This window comes from Thamnophis sirtalis, unplaced genomic scaffold (genome assembly GCF_051295495.1).
Source record: "Thamnophis sirtalis isolate CommonGarterSnake01/CBP01778 unplaced genomic scaffold, rThaSir2_p1.2 scaffold_1, whole genome shotgun sequence".
In the NCBI taxonomy this organism is placed as follows: domain Eukaryota; kingdom Metazoa; phylum Chordata; class Lepidosauria; order Squamata; family Natricidae; genus Thamnophis; species Thamnophis sirtalis.
In genome coordinates this window covers 132480668-132496056 of record NW_028261381.1, presented here as the reverse complement: position 1 = coordinate 132496056, position 15389 = coordinate 132480668, and the positions used below count along the sequence as shown (strand labels likewise).

Genomic DNA, 15389 nt, shown 5'->3' with positions numbered 1-15389 from the left:
TTTATCTACACCAATTGTGATGGAACGACCTATTAGATATTATAAAGTTCATTGCTACACGATTCTGGCACATATATGTATTTTGACCTTCAAGTCTAGTAAAGAGCCATTTGCGCCTCAGGAGTACTTGCTGCAGGACAAATGATGTCTTATTACACTCCTGTCTGACTGAATGCAGCATGAGGCCACATTGTCATCTGGTGTAAATCAAAATAGCTCATGTAAAATGAATGGAGCTCTGCCAGTCTAAACTAGCTTGCCCCCCCTCCTCCAGCCTGTGTTTTTCTTTGCGCTATCTAATCTCTCTCTTCCACTTTATATAGCACAACAGCAAAGACAAGAAACAACAATGTCACATTGTCTCTTTATGTAACTGTGCTGCAAAAAAAAAAGCGCTGATAAATGGATTTTCAAAATAAGCAAGGGGGAAAGAAATGAGCGCTGATGATATTTGACATGATTTCTTTATGTAATATTTGCTTGGACTGACTTTCCACTCAAAATGCCAGGATAAGCAATTTCAGGCACTGATTGAAGCTCAAAAGTTTCCCCACAGGAAATGGTATGAATGTTCGGTAAGTAGTCATTGGAAATGTTAAAAAGTACGCTGCTCATACCATATAAAAACATTTGGACTGTAATGGTTTAAAAAGGAATTTTAAAGAAAACATACATGCACGTTAGATACTTAAAAATAGTTTTCCTTCAGAATTGTGCACACTATCTATTGCAATGCTGAAATCTGCATGGGAGTAATAGAAAATACTTAAATTAGAAATTCATAGATTTCAGACAATTACATTTCTCTCTGTTATGAGCAAACATCCCATCTGGAGTCAAAGTGATGGGCCAGTAACTTGGTCACAGTCTGCTTGTAGTACAACAACAGATAAATTTTCAGCCTGTTATCTTTGGTCGATTGCTTCCGAAACCAGCAAAAGATGAATAGTGTTCCTGTCATCTGGCTGCCAATTCAGGAGCCTGTTGAGAAGCAGTCACTACAGATTGTATTTTTCTTATTGCTATTAAAAATGTGTAAAAGATCAGCATGGTCATATAAAGTAGTTATTAGACAAAGCATAGACCTCCTTTTTGGAAAGTTGAAATGGCAGGGTAAAAGTTCTGCTAAATTATATGGGGCTAAAATAAATAAATTAATTTTAAAAAGTAACAAAAAAGAAAGCAGATGCAATAATAACTTCCATAAAAGTTCCATGTATTTCTATACACAGCATTTAAAACTATTATCACTGTGTCTGTCTGTCTGTCTGTCTGTCTGTCTGTCTGTCTGTCTGTCTGTCTGTCTATCTATCTATCTATCTATCTATCTATCTATCTATCTATCTATCATCTATCTAAATGGCTGTGTGTGTTTATATTCCAGCATAACTCTGAAACCCTTTGAGCAATTTCAACCATACTTGGTACACAGATGACTTACTCTATGGAGAAAAATACTGTGGGGTAAGACACCCCTAACACCCCTCAGTGTGTGGTGTGTGTGTATGTGTGCTCAGCTCCACTGCGCTTGCCAGACAGCTGATTTTTGGGTCTCTGCTGTGCATGGGAGCGCAAAGGGTGTAGTGTGAGCCCACCTGCAGCCTGTTTCACCTCCACGGAGCCTGCAGGGAGGTCTACTAGGTTCAAAACAGGCCACCTGGGGGAGGGGGTGTCATGCACACATTCGCAGGAGGCAGGGGGAGTGTGGGGGGGGGTGTCGTGCAACAATATAAATATAATTCATTCTTTTTCCAGCCTAATATACAGGATTAGGATGAATAAATACCCGGGCAACGTCGGGTTATCGGCTAGTTATATATACAGTGACCATATGGTCTTTATTATAAAGGACAGCCTTTTATTTCAGAAACCTGTCCTTTTTGAAAGTTTAATAGTAACTAAATTTTATTGAATAAATTAATAATTTAATTATAATACATGTATTTCAGGTTACTTTTTTACCAATCTAATTTTTTTAACTTCCTTCCTTCCTTCTTTCTTTCCTTCCTTCCTTCCTTCCTTTCTCTTTCTTTCTTTCTTTCTCACTTCTATTATTTTTACAAATAAATCAAGGTGGCAAACATATCGAACACATTTTCCTACTGTTCTATACTTCTAATGCTTACAAGGTGTCTAGAATCTGGAATTCTTGATTCCTAAGTCAACAGAAAGGAAGTTTAGAACCTAGATGCATGTTTAACCAATGAGCACATTTGATTTAGTAAGGTCTAATTATAAAGCTGTGCAGTGCATTTGAAAGGACTTTATGAGAAGTAAAACAGTCACATGCTTCAAAAGTCTCAAGGTAGCTGCTTCAAAAATAAAAAAATAAAAAATATACAGTATGTATACAGAACTATTTCACTAGCAATCCTAGGAAAAGTGTTAATTTGTAGATACATTCTCACATAACTAGGGATAGCTAGCTCCATGTTCTCCTGAAATAGTTGGGCAGGTTTCCAGAAGACACAGCTGCTTTAACCCTTTAGGAAGGCCCTTTTTGCTCAGGAAGCTTGTTTTGCAAAGTAATCGCCTCTATTGCTTTGCACACTTCAAGTGTGTAACTTTTCAGGCTGAGGTGCTAATTGATGCTTCTAGATAATACAATGAAAATCAACTGACCTTTTCTTAAAAACTATAAATCCACTAATATAAGAATGAGCCCCAAGGGAGCCAGTCTACACTGAATGGATGGAAATTTGGTATGAAAAATTGATCCCCAAACCAGATCTGAATAAAAGTATGTTTAAAGGTATAAAAATGTAAGATGAGATTATATTTATGAATGACCAGGTCAACCAGTAGAGGTCTTATGCAATCCAATAACCAGAAGATGAAGATAAAAACATTGAGAGTTCAGAGAGCTCCTTCCTTCTTTCTTTCCTTCCTTCCTTCCTTCCTACCTACCTACCTACCTACCTACCCACCCACCCTACCTACCTACCTCCGTCCCTCCTTCCCTCCCACACAAGTGATTCTTGGTAGCTTGCAAAGATTAAAACATGTAAAAAAAATCCACAATATACACCCCTGGCACCCAAAGATAAACAATAACACCACTCACAAAAAGTGCATTCATAACAGCAGTGTTTCTCTATCAACTTGGCCCAAATGCCTGGCAAAATAGCCATGACTTTAATGCTTACTGAAAGGCAAACAGGTTTGAGCCATCCAAATCTCTGGGGAAACACTATTCCACAATATAGGCAGCCACTGCTGTGAAAGAGCACATTTTGAGTCCAACAAGATTGATTGTTTGAGAAAAGGAACCTGAAACATGTCCTTTCTACCATATCTGATTGAACAATCAGAAACAATAGGAGAAAGGAACTTCTACTAGTAGCCTTTTCCATGCTATGAATGAATTTATAGGTACTCGAGAGCCCATGCAGCTTGCATAGAAATTGTGTTATATGGGTTTAATGATGAATGGTAAAAAGTGTCCATGTCACTGTATTTTGAACCAGCTGTGTTTTCTGAGTGCTTTTAAGAGGAGCCTCAGTTAGACTGTGCTATAGTAATCCATATGTGAGCTGACTAATGCAAGAGTCACCATCATCAAATATAGATGAGATCTTTGAAGGACATAGGGAAGCTCCATTGCCAAGGCAACCAACAGATAGATAAGGCTTAAACCAAGAAAGTGGTTTGTTAAAATGACCCGACAATGCTCCACCCCATCCCAAATTCACATGAACATGGAGAAAAGGAAGCACATTCAGACTTGCAAGTTTCTGTAACTATAGATGTTCTAATAGAAGTAGCTTAAGGTTTAGGTTTGTTTCTTAGTCTGATTTATCTTATAGGGCTAACAGCAAGGCCTTCCAACCTAGGAATGGGTGAAATTAGTGCACACAATAAACTTGTGCAAAATCCCCATTGGCCATGGCAGCTACCTGTTCTTTGAGCAGGAGCTAAGAGTCCAGCTAGATCCCCATGCAGAAAGATGGAAAAGCCATTCAGTTTCACCGGAATTGAGCTAAAACCTGTTTTCTCCACCCAGACCCACATGACCCAGGGGTACTAGGAAAGGACTTCAACATCATTGCTTGGTCAGCCTCAGTTAAATATATGCAATAGGGTATCATTGAAGTATTGATGATATTGTACCCCATGCCAAAGGATTTCCTCACCCAGCAGCTTCTTGTAGATATAAAATAGGAATGAAGAAAGGGATCTCAGGCTTCATCACTCTCCCACTAATAATTCCAACCAGAAATAGTCCTGAGAAAAGGAGAAAAAAATCACCTTAATATGGTGTTTCCTACTCACAACCAGGGGTGAAATTCAGCAGATTCTGGCAGGTAGAACTGGTAGCAGAAATTTTGAGTAGTTCAGAGAACTGCCAAATACCACCTCTGGCTGGCCCCAGAGTGGGGTGGGAATGGAGATTTTGCAGTATCTTTCCCTGCCCACCAAGCCATGCCCACAGAACCGGTAGCAAAAAAAAAAAAAAAAAGAATTTCACCATTGCTCCCAACCAACCCGCTAAACTGCCTAGAAGGATACTATCATCAATGATATAGAAAGCCACTGAGAAACCCTGCATCCTGAGATCACCTAAAGTCATTGACAAGTGCAATAAATACAGTGTCAATTCTATAACCAAGCCTGAAGTTTTATTGAAAAATGTCCAGATAATTTGTTGCTCCTAGGGCACTCTGGAGTTATAAGGCAACCATTTTGTCAACAAACTTCCCTTAAAAAGGAGTATGGAAGGAGTAGATAGCTGGATCTTCAACATGCATAGAATCATCCTTTACCATAAAGAAGCATTTACCTCTGCACTGTAATACTGTATCCTGTGATAGCCAGATATTTTAAATCGTTTCTCCTGATTCCACTTGACAATCTTTCAGCTTCTTCACTTATTCAGTAATGTCTATGAATCACCAAAGCACCACTCAATATATAGGGATTACAATTTGCTTAGGTTTACTTCATTTCTGCACTTGCATTCAGCTTTTAATGTTCTTTTCCCAGTAGGAATCCTTCCTAGAAATTGCTTTACTCACAAATTCTGTCAGCACACTGTTCATGATCCTACAAAGGAATCCATTTCATAAATTATCTCCAAAGGTATCAAAATCTCACAAACAATACTATATATAAACAGTTATTTGAACATTTTGAGACAGTTCTACCTAATTCCTATTCCCATAAAAAGGGTACTACTACTGAAAAATAATATTGTGAACAGCCAGATTAAATAAAATACTGAAAGAGCAAACTCAGGTGATGAGTACTAATAGGATTGGGCCAAAAAGACCAATTAACTATTAGGAGATATGAACAACTTTCCCCAAGATTTTCAGAAGTACAAAATATTTAATATGCACTCTTACAAACCTTTATTCATTTGACATATTTGGACAGGTCTCAATTGCAATTGCTCTTTGGTTAAATAACATTTAAATTCTATTTACACAAATAAGGACATCTGCCTTCTTTGGCACTACACCAGTAGGTAATTTGATTGCTGCCAGGGCATATGTCTTGATAGCATGGATCTTGTTCTTTCCACTGAGCTGGATGTTCATGATCTATCTCATCCCTTGAGGCACTGTATTTGGATGTTGTTGTTTTCCATGCCTCCTCCTCCTGGTTCTCATCTGATTATGGGATACTGAGTTACCAAATAACTGCTCTGTATGTCCGCTACATGACATGCTGGTAGTTCCACCACATCAGTCTTAACTACTTTTTCTCTCTTGACTACTGTCTGGCCACAGTTCTTCTGTATGAATGACATTCCAATGTTTACACTGTAGATCCAGGCCCAGCAATTAGTGAGTCAATGATTCGTTCACTCTTGACATGTAGAGAAGATGGTTGATGGTAATCCCATTCTTGAAATTACAACCATATCCAATCCTTGTGATTATCTGAACGAGAAGGTTCAAATCTAGGCAGAACAGCAGCAGGGATAGTACCTCACCTTGGTGTACATTATTATTCAAAATCATGTATGACCCCTATAGGGCATTACAGAAATGTAACTTTAAATGTTGTTAGGTTTTACCTTGATTGTTTTGTCTATAATTTTAAAATAGGAGAGCCAGTTAGATATAGAGGTTAAAGCACCAGGTGCTAGACTATGAGTTCTAATCCTGTCTTGGGCACAAAGACATCTGGGGGACTCTCAGTCTAAGATAAAGTGTTACAGCAAACCATTTCCAAAATCCTGCTGACTGCAGGGTCCAGGTAGTAAACTAGGAGTCAAAAACTGACTTAAAGATTCTATATCTGCATATTTATATCATTTGTATCTATTTATTTTCATCCCAGATCTGATAGATGTATGGGAAAGGATTAATGAGAATGTATGTATTGTCACTGTGGAATACAATAATCAGTAACCAATTATTACCATAAAAAAATCTTTGCATTCCCCATTTTACTGGATTGGAAAGAAAGCGATGTGAACTATTTTTGGATACCATGTGAATGTTGAAAAGGTTAATGTCAAGAACAGTGATGGTGAACCTATGGCACACGTGCCAAAGGTGGCAGACAGCGCCTTCTCTGTGGGCATGCGAGCTGTTGCCCCAGCTCAGCTCTGCCACACATGCCTCCCACCAGCCAGCTGGTCTTTGAGTCTCTACTGTGCATGTGCGGGAGGGGCACATGTGGGGGCATGCATATGTGGGAGACACGTGTGCATGTGTGGGTCATGTGGGGCCCCATGAAGCACATGCAGGGGGCAGAATGCATGTGGGGGCATGTATGTGCAGGGGACAGGAAACATGCAAGGGTGGGGCACACACACAGGGGCGTGGGACACATGCGAGGGCCATGTCCACATTGCATTTTGGGGGTTTATACACACATGCTTTGGCACATGGTCTGGAAAAGGTTAGCCATCACTGGTCTAGACTAATTACCTTCTATTAAGAAAGGACTTTTTTCATTTTTATTAAAATAAGCAGTTAGATGTTTTGTTTTTGTTGAAAGGAGGCAGCCATATCATGGACCTCTTCTTTCTGCTAAACTCTATGGAGGATGTAAATCTTCTTTTCTAAAACCCATCAATTTATTTGGGTTTTGGTCTAGACAATGTAACTAGCCACATCTGCAGAAGGCAGGCATCCAGCTTTTCCTGCACTCCGAGAAACAATGGCCACAGTGAGCAAAAGAGCACAGGAAAGTAGGTATGTTTATATCATTTAAAGTACAGAACAGTAACTGAGTCGCTTCCAGTCCTTGAATATGCCATCATTAGTACCCCCAAGGAGGAATCATAGATGGTTTGCAATGAAAAACTTGTATTGGAAGTAGAAGGGGAAAACAGTGTCCAAACTGGAATACCTATTCTGTCTCTGTGGTGGGTTGGAGGCAGTGGTGGGTTTCAAAAATTTTTAGAACCTCTTCTGTGATGTGGCCTGCTTTGTGGGAGTGGCTTGCCAGCCATGTGACTGGGTGGGAGTGGCTTGCCAGCCATGTGACCAGGTGGGAGTGGCTTGCCAACCATGTGACCAGGTGGGAGTGGCTTGGCAGTCATGTGATTGGGTGGCATGGCCAACGTGTAAAATGTGGTGAAACTCACTTAACAACGCTCTTGCTTAGCAATCAAATTTTGGCTCAGAAACTCTGGAATTTGAAGCACACAAGTCTTAAAGCTGTTCAAGTTACAAGACCCTTGCACCCCTAACCCTTTAGAAAAAAACCCCAAGGGTGTTCAAACTTGACAGCTTTAAGACTTGTGGACTTCAACTCCCAGAATTCCCCCTCCAGTCATGTTGGCTCAGGATTTCTGGCATTGAAGTGTGCCAGTCTTAAAGTTGTCAAGTTACAAGACTCTTGCACTCCTAACCCTTTAGAAAAAAACCCCAGGGATATTCAAACTTGACAACTTTAAGACTTTAAGGTTTAGATAGGACTCTTAGAGATGGGTGGGGCGATTGGTGAGCCAGCCAATCAGTGAGTGGTGGGTGGGGCAAGCATGGTGTGGACGGGTAGGAGGAGGGAGCTGGAATCGGTTCTAAATGGCACGGTAGATTTGTGGAAAGTCTTCTATAGAAGAGGTTAGAACTGGCAGGAACCCACCCCTGGTTGGAGGTGAGACAACGGAAATGTCGTAAAAATGTCTTCTTTCAAATATTTACTGAGGTCAATATTTTCTGTTTAATGGAATGCAATTAAGTTAAAACAAGTGACTGTATTCTTTTGCTAATGCTGAGAACTGTCTGAGAAGTTCTGGTGCAATTTAAACCTAATATCCCTGGGTTGAAAAACTCTGGACAACCACAAGATCGAAGCAAGATGTAATGATCTGTCCTTCAGAGGCAGAATGAAGAATAGCAGCAGCAGATTAAACAATGGTCAACTTAGCTCACAAAAGAAAAGGAGGCATGGCAAACATCACAGAAGAGACCCTTGCTAATTTCTTGGGCAAAATGGGAGGGAGACACACTTACAGAGTTTCAATATTTTGTTATTGTAATCTTAATAGAAAGGTACCGTAGTATTAATACTTGTGGTTGGTGCTTCGTGCCTGAATTATAGTTGCCTAGAATTCTGCATCTCAGATATAGTATGTCCAGTATAGTGGAATCATTAATAAAAAGAAAGAAGCCAGAGTCCAAATTGCGCTGACTGTGTGTGGTGTATGTGTATTGTGATGTTTAATGGAAGTGCAATTACGAAAAATTAGCCATAATCCTCATGTCAATGTTTCTTTCCTTTTTGAATTGTAATTCATTATTCCTTGTAGTATCATAAGAAGAGAAAGATTTTACCTCTGCTATGGGTGAGAAAACCTCCAGGTGCAATCAATCAAATTATGCCTGCCTTGCATTCCACTCTCATCTCAGAGCTGTGAGCATCAAAAGAGGGTATCAGTTAACACTTCGGAACAAATGGTTTCTAATTCCACTGGTATTCTTTGTCTAGTGATAATGTTAATCACAGTGACCTATCTCAGTGTTACATGTGGGATTGTTTAGAGAATAGAAGAAAAAATTCCAGTATTACATGCTAGTATCTTTAGGGCAAAATTGTAGAATTAGCGGTATAAAGCTCCAATTATGACTTCTCAGAATTAATAAATAATATTTTATATAGAGAACTGCTTGCAGAAATCAGTGCTCCGCTTCCCTTTCCCAACAGGCAGGTAAGTTCTTCTACTGGGTGGGGAGGAAGTGAGGAATTGTGAAACTGAGTGCGAAACTGTCATGAAACATTGAAAATGAAGATCCCATGACTGTAAAAGCATCTCAGCAACACAGCAGCAGCCAGTAGCAGCGAAGCAGCCACAACTTTCCCAAATTTCATTCTCTTGGCAGTCACAGATCCCAGATTTTGTGCACATCCAATAAGTTAGCCTAGTTGAAGTATCTTGGTTCAATAATTATTGCTCTATGATGAACTATTTCACCCAGTTAAATATCATGGCAAGAAAAGTTTTAGTAGTACATAGTATAGATAGATAATGTATAAGTCATATAGTCATACTTCAGTATTCGACTGCTTTAAAACTCATCACATTTGGTATTCGAAACATTTTGAAGCAGAAATCTTGTCCTAGCACTCATCTTTCTCCCAGTAGTCGATATAAAAGGAAGAAGCTGCTGATGTCAGCTACCCCATGACGCTCTATCTCTTCTGGATAAAATAGCTGTTCACATTGTAACTTACATGGTTTTCTTGGTATCCATCTTTTTAAATATTTGTTGTGTGTTCTGGAACTAAAATACTAAGATACTAAAGTACAACTGTCATAGTGATATCGAAATATTATTATTTTTTATATCTTACAACATAGTTTCTTTGTCAATTGTTTTTGATTCTCTATTTTTAGTGACTTTGTAACTTTTTAAAACATTGTTTATTATTTTATATTAAATATATAAAATAAAAAACAGAAAAACAAACACACAAAACAAAGCATACATTCAAACCTAACAACAACATAGAAACAAAGAAAAAAACCAGTACATTAAAACATTAGAAAGAAAAGCAGATAATAACAAGACCTGGCAATGGCTAAGAGTAGGAAAGTTGAAGATAGAGACCGAAGAATTAATTTGGGCTGTACAATACCAAGCCTTAAGGACAAAGGCATACAAAACCAGAATTGAGAAGAGAGCAACAGACAGTAAGTGCTGCCTATGCAAAGAAGCTGAAGAAACAGTGGGACACCTGGTAAGCCACTGCAAGAAGATCACAGAGACTGACTACAAGCAGCAGCATGACAAAGAAGCAACAATGATGCATTGGAACATCTGCAAGAAATGTCATTTGCCTCCAAGCAAGAATTAGTGGATTATACAATAGAGGAAGACATAGAAAATGAAGAGGTTAAATTGCTTTCAGATTTTAGAATTCATACAGATAGGCACCTGCCATGGGCACCTACCACATAGTATCCTGGACTTAACAATTGTCAAAAAGAAAGACAAAAAAGTCAGGATAGTGGATGTTGCAGTGCCTGGAGTCAGCATAATAGAAGAGAAAGAACTGGAGAAGATCACAAAATACATCTGATAGAAATTGAGCAACTCTGACAATGGCAAGCAAGAGTAGTACCAATAGTAATTGGTGTCTTGGGTTCAATCCCAATATAACTGGTGTGCCATTTGATAAATTCATTGGCACTGACAAATTTGCTATCAGTCAATTGCAAAAGGTGGCTTTACTTGGAACAGCTTCCATCCTGTGATGATATATGTAGCATCATCCAGATCTGCCTATTCCAAGTCCTTGGTAAGGCCTCAATAGGTAGACAAAAATGCCAAACCCAGTCTGAACATCTGGATGACTATGCAATGTGTTGTTGTTGTTATTGGGCAGTCTATGCTTATAATCAACCATAGTCTTTCTCATATTACTTTTTTTCTTTGTAAAATTTACCAATTTTCTACATTCTTTAATATTAAATAAACAATATTAAAATACAGCCCTTGTCTATTTAGTTCTAATATTTTAAAGCATTTTAACCACAAAATTAATCTTTCAGAATTACTATCTGAGTTATCTGTTTAAAATTTTCTTGCATCCGGTGCTTGTTAATCTTTTTTCTATAAAAAACAAATTCTTCAAATTCTTTTAAAAAATCCTTTCTTTAATCCCAAAAGAATGTTGATTCATCAAGAGGTTTTGTCTTATCCTGCCAAACAGAGGATCTCTCTTTAACTGTAATTTGTTTACATCTGATATTAAGAAAGTGAGACATTTGTGAATCTTATGTCCATTACAAGTTGCATTGTGGTTTATTTTTATTTATTTATTTAGTTTTAAAACAGGTATAAGTTTAAACATAAGCATGAAAACAGTTAATGGGTACGAATAAATGGAAACAGTAGGACAGGGATGGTAGACACATTGGTGTGCTTATGCATGCCCCTTACAGACCTCTTAGGAATGGGGTGAGGTCAACAAAAGACCAGTCAAGTGAAGCAGTAGGAGTGGAGAAAGAAACCTGTAACTGCCTGTGATCAATTAATTATAAGCACCACTGCAATCAATGGTTGTGCACCTGATTGAAATCTCTCAATACCCAGCCTCTCAACTGATAAACTAATCACCTCAGTTCTGGTGGTTTCCTCATGAGAAGCAGTTATCCAAAGTACAAGTGGATTATCTCTTTATCTCTCTTAGTCTGGAGAGACCAAAATTCACCCTCTGACCACCAATGTCCACCATAATACTTTCCATGCTCCTTCAGGGGTATCTAAGTTGCCTTAGAACCTTACCCATAAGCTCCTTTGCTTATAGATTTGGAGCTGATAACATTTTTAGCCCACCATTGCTTAGCTGGGCTAACCAATTAGCTACGACTGAAAAAGTCAGTGCAAATATTCTATGTCCCTCTTTCAGACTTTCCAATTACTGAAGAAACTTCCAGTAGAGCTTCAGTTGTCTATGAACTAATCAACACTGTTTCCTACTTCCCTCACAAAAAGATAAGAAAATAGCTCCCCCTTTTTTAAAGACACCAATACAGTAATTTTGTTTAGCCATTTCTATTTATATTGTATTGTCAATTGCTTGGCAAAATGTTCTTCCTGATTGGTTTGGCGGAGGATGCTGGGGAACTGCAATGGAGCCTTGATTTTGGACAGAACTAATGCCCTGAAAATCCTCATCTCATCCTGGTCTTTAGTGACTTTAGTGAGCTTTTCTGGTGAACTGAGTATTTCTAGACAATCCTGAATGTGTGATTCCTATATAAATGTGCACATCAGTGGAACTACATTAAAGATTTTTTTTCCCTTGAATTGTCCTGGTTGAACCATGAACTGGCAGCTATGAGCCATGAGAGGCAAACTGTTCAATGAGAAAACTTACATCCTGAAATGCTGAATAAATTGTTGGGAAACAGGATGTACCTGTCTCTCATATGATGGAAGAAATAAAACCTGGGTTTCCAAGAAATAATGAACAACTGCAGTATTAATGCATCAATATTGGTTTACAGTCAGTGTTGTACAATTGACAGGGGAATGTAAAACAGCAGAGCAGGTAAAAACATTATGTGTTAGGACTTATTATATCTCTCCTAAAGATAAATATGAGCTCTGAGCATAAACCTCATTGAAGGGCATAATATTAACACTGGGTGTCTTGTATTGTGTTTGTAAATTGCTGCATGATGGGAGTTTGCTTATTGTTTCCTTATTAAAAAGAAAGGGGTATTTGTACATGGTATCTCCACAGTATTGGATATGAAATTTACTGTAAGCCATTATTGTGCAGGAAAACAAAGCTCCCCACTTCTGTTCGATAAAAAGAGAACATTTACATAAGTGAAATCCTCATGCCAGTAGTTTTCAGTTTATGTAATTACAAGGTGATCAAGGAGAATATGTAAATGCTCTGTCTTTCCTTGCAATGTCCTATCTTTCCTTTGTCTTTTGCTATCTGCAGTTTTCCTGAATTCACTCAAAAGCCCCATCAAGAGAAGCTTGAATGAAATTCTCAAAAAAATATAGGCAAAAAGGCAGAGAAACAGAAACAATATCTTATTTCTACACATTAGTATATCCATATTCAAGGTTGGGGAAAAAGGAAAGTATTTAACTAATCTTCAGAAATTGTATGATTTCTTTGTAAACCTAGTCAGTTCAGGGTGGGTAGGCCAATCGTCAGCATTTAGCAGTGTGAGAAAAAGTCTGGAATTCATCAAACTAGATTTCTGAAATGTAACTTCTAAAAATTACACATTTTGATGGTTTTAAACTGTAAAGCCAAACAGGTTTTTCTGTTTCCCTGTTTTAGGCAAACTGCCATGGCCAAAAGGTTCTTCCAAGATTGGGACTCAGTTTTTAAAAAGTAATTAGGCAACATACAAAAAAATAGGAGTGAGTGTAAATGTAACTGATGTTGAATTGATTGAATGCATTAAAATTATCACTAGTTGTCTTAGAAATTTATCCTTACTAATTCCAATTTGACAACAAATTTTCAGAGGGATTCTAGTATAGTACTCAGTTGTTTACTGAATGCACAAAGTGCAATCATATGATGTGTGTGTGTGTGTGTGTGTGTGCGTGTGTGTCTGAGAGAGAGAGAGGGAGATGGAGAGAGACAGACAGACAGACAGACAGACACAGAGAGAGAATAACTCTGAACAGTCACTAAGTGGTCATAAGTCCAGAATTACACGTATGCAGCTCTATTATAAATATTGTGCACCATTGCTGTAAAGGAACATTCTGAGGCAACTATAGTAGAGTAATTGCTATTCTTAAAGTGTCTCTGTCTCATCCTAATGTACACAAGAGTTTTGGATGTGGTAAGGGTTTTGGATTGTAGAAGTCCACCAAGCAGACTGCTGTCTGACATTTTGTGAAGTACTCCTTGGTTTCAAAAGTTAGGCTAAATGGGAACTTCAAGATGGGGCCATTGATTTTGACAATGGACCATAGAACGGTTTTCATGAAGCCATGAAATGTGTGTGTATGTGTTAAAAAGTCAAGAAAGTAGCTGCAACTATGTAATGAAAGACCCCCTTTTAAGTCCTATGTTTAGATTGCATGTTTGCAGCTATCATCTTGGCTTTTATGATTTCCCCTTGCAAATACCGCTGCATGAAGTTCGGCTTACTGTCATTCTGATGTCTTTGCAACAACAGGTGAGTTAGTTAATCTTGCCATATCTTTTGACCTGCCGCTTCCTTTTTTGTTCATTTTGTAGATCCCTTGGTATTTTGGTTTTACACAAAGCTAGTATTATAAACAGATTTTGAACGTTTGCTTCTACTGAGTGACCTTGAAATTGGGGAAGTTTATTGTATTTCCACAGCCTCAGTGTATATGCAGTTGATTTGTGGTGCATCTTTTCATCAACCAAACAGCCACAGTGAAGGCTTAACATTTCTTCTTTTTCAGTTCTTCTCCTGTCTCTTGTAAGTCCTACTTTAGTTCGTTTTCATAAAATGCTGAGCAGAGAAAATAGTCATACATATATGAGATTAAGCCAGGTCTGCCAATTTGTGATTTACGCTTCTGTGGTAAACTCCATTTGATTTAATTTGTTCCATGTGCTGCAGAAATAGAGTGCTAGTCAAAGCAAATAAATTGTAGCTAGCTATAACTACTTGAGTAAGTGTATTTTTATTCCAGGTTTACTAGAGTCTGAATTCAGCACTGCAGGTTCATGTTGCTACTTTACCCTCATTGAATATCACCTGCATTGCTAGAAAGAACAAAATAATCCCTAATACTAAATATGTGCCTTGTTCCTCCAATTTCATGTGTATTTTTGAAACCCATGAAATATAATTTTCATCTTAATAATTATTAAGCAGCAACTGAATTCTCGTTTGCCATTTAAAATTGTATTTTTGTTGAATGTCTTTTATTTCCAAACTTGTACTCTAAATTCTATTTTATAGTGCAGAGTTTCATCACAACATTTGAAGAAATGCAAAAACAGAAACCTTTTGCTTTAGTCTTTTGGTATAATGTGCAACTAGGCTATTTTCTATAAGAATTTAATTATTTGAATTAAACATCTCAAGCAACTCTACTTCAACATTCCTTCAGTTACTACTTAGTGTCATGGATTTTTATGCTCAACATTTTATGTTTCAGTTTCAAGGGTAAGGATGAGTGATTAAAGAGTAGGCAACTGCACACAGGGATAGTGCAACTATGTGTAAGACATTTCAAGGAGCAGGAATCAAGCATATGCTGGAAGTGTGCTGAGGTCAGAGGTGATTAGCAAAGAAACAAGGGCAGGAAACAAGAAAGGCTGTATATGTGGAAGAGGTAAGGAGCAGGGGAAATGAATAAGGTTACTGGGAAAATATGTGGGATATGCATTTACCATGCAAAAGTCAAATAAATCAAGGTCAGGGAGCATTGTGATGCCATAGAATTCTGAAGAACATGCCAAAGTTGAGCTCAGGAAGAAGCCAAAGTTAGAAGTAATGCCAAAAATTAGAG

At 38.1% G+C, this 15389-nt stretch overlaps 1 long non-coding RNA gene across 1 annotated transcript in view; it reads left to right on the top strand.

Annotated features, from left to right (window-relative positions):
- Positions 1–441: 441 nt before the first annotated feature.
- Positions 442–15389, top strand: part of LOC148049737 (uncharacterized) — a 32941-nt gene continuing 17993 nt past the window's right edge. Inside the window, exons 1-2 of the long non-coding RNA XR_015698239.1 lie at positions 442–575; positions 1385–1464. This is a non-coding gene — a long non-coding RNA (uncharacterized LOC148049737). The remainder of the gene's footprint in view (positions 576–1384; positions 1465–15389) is intronic.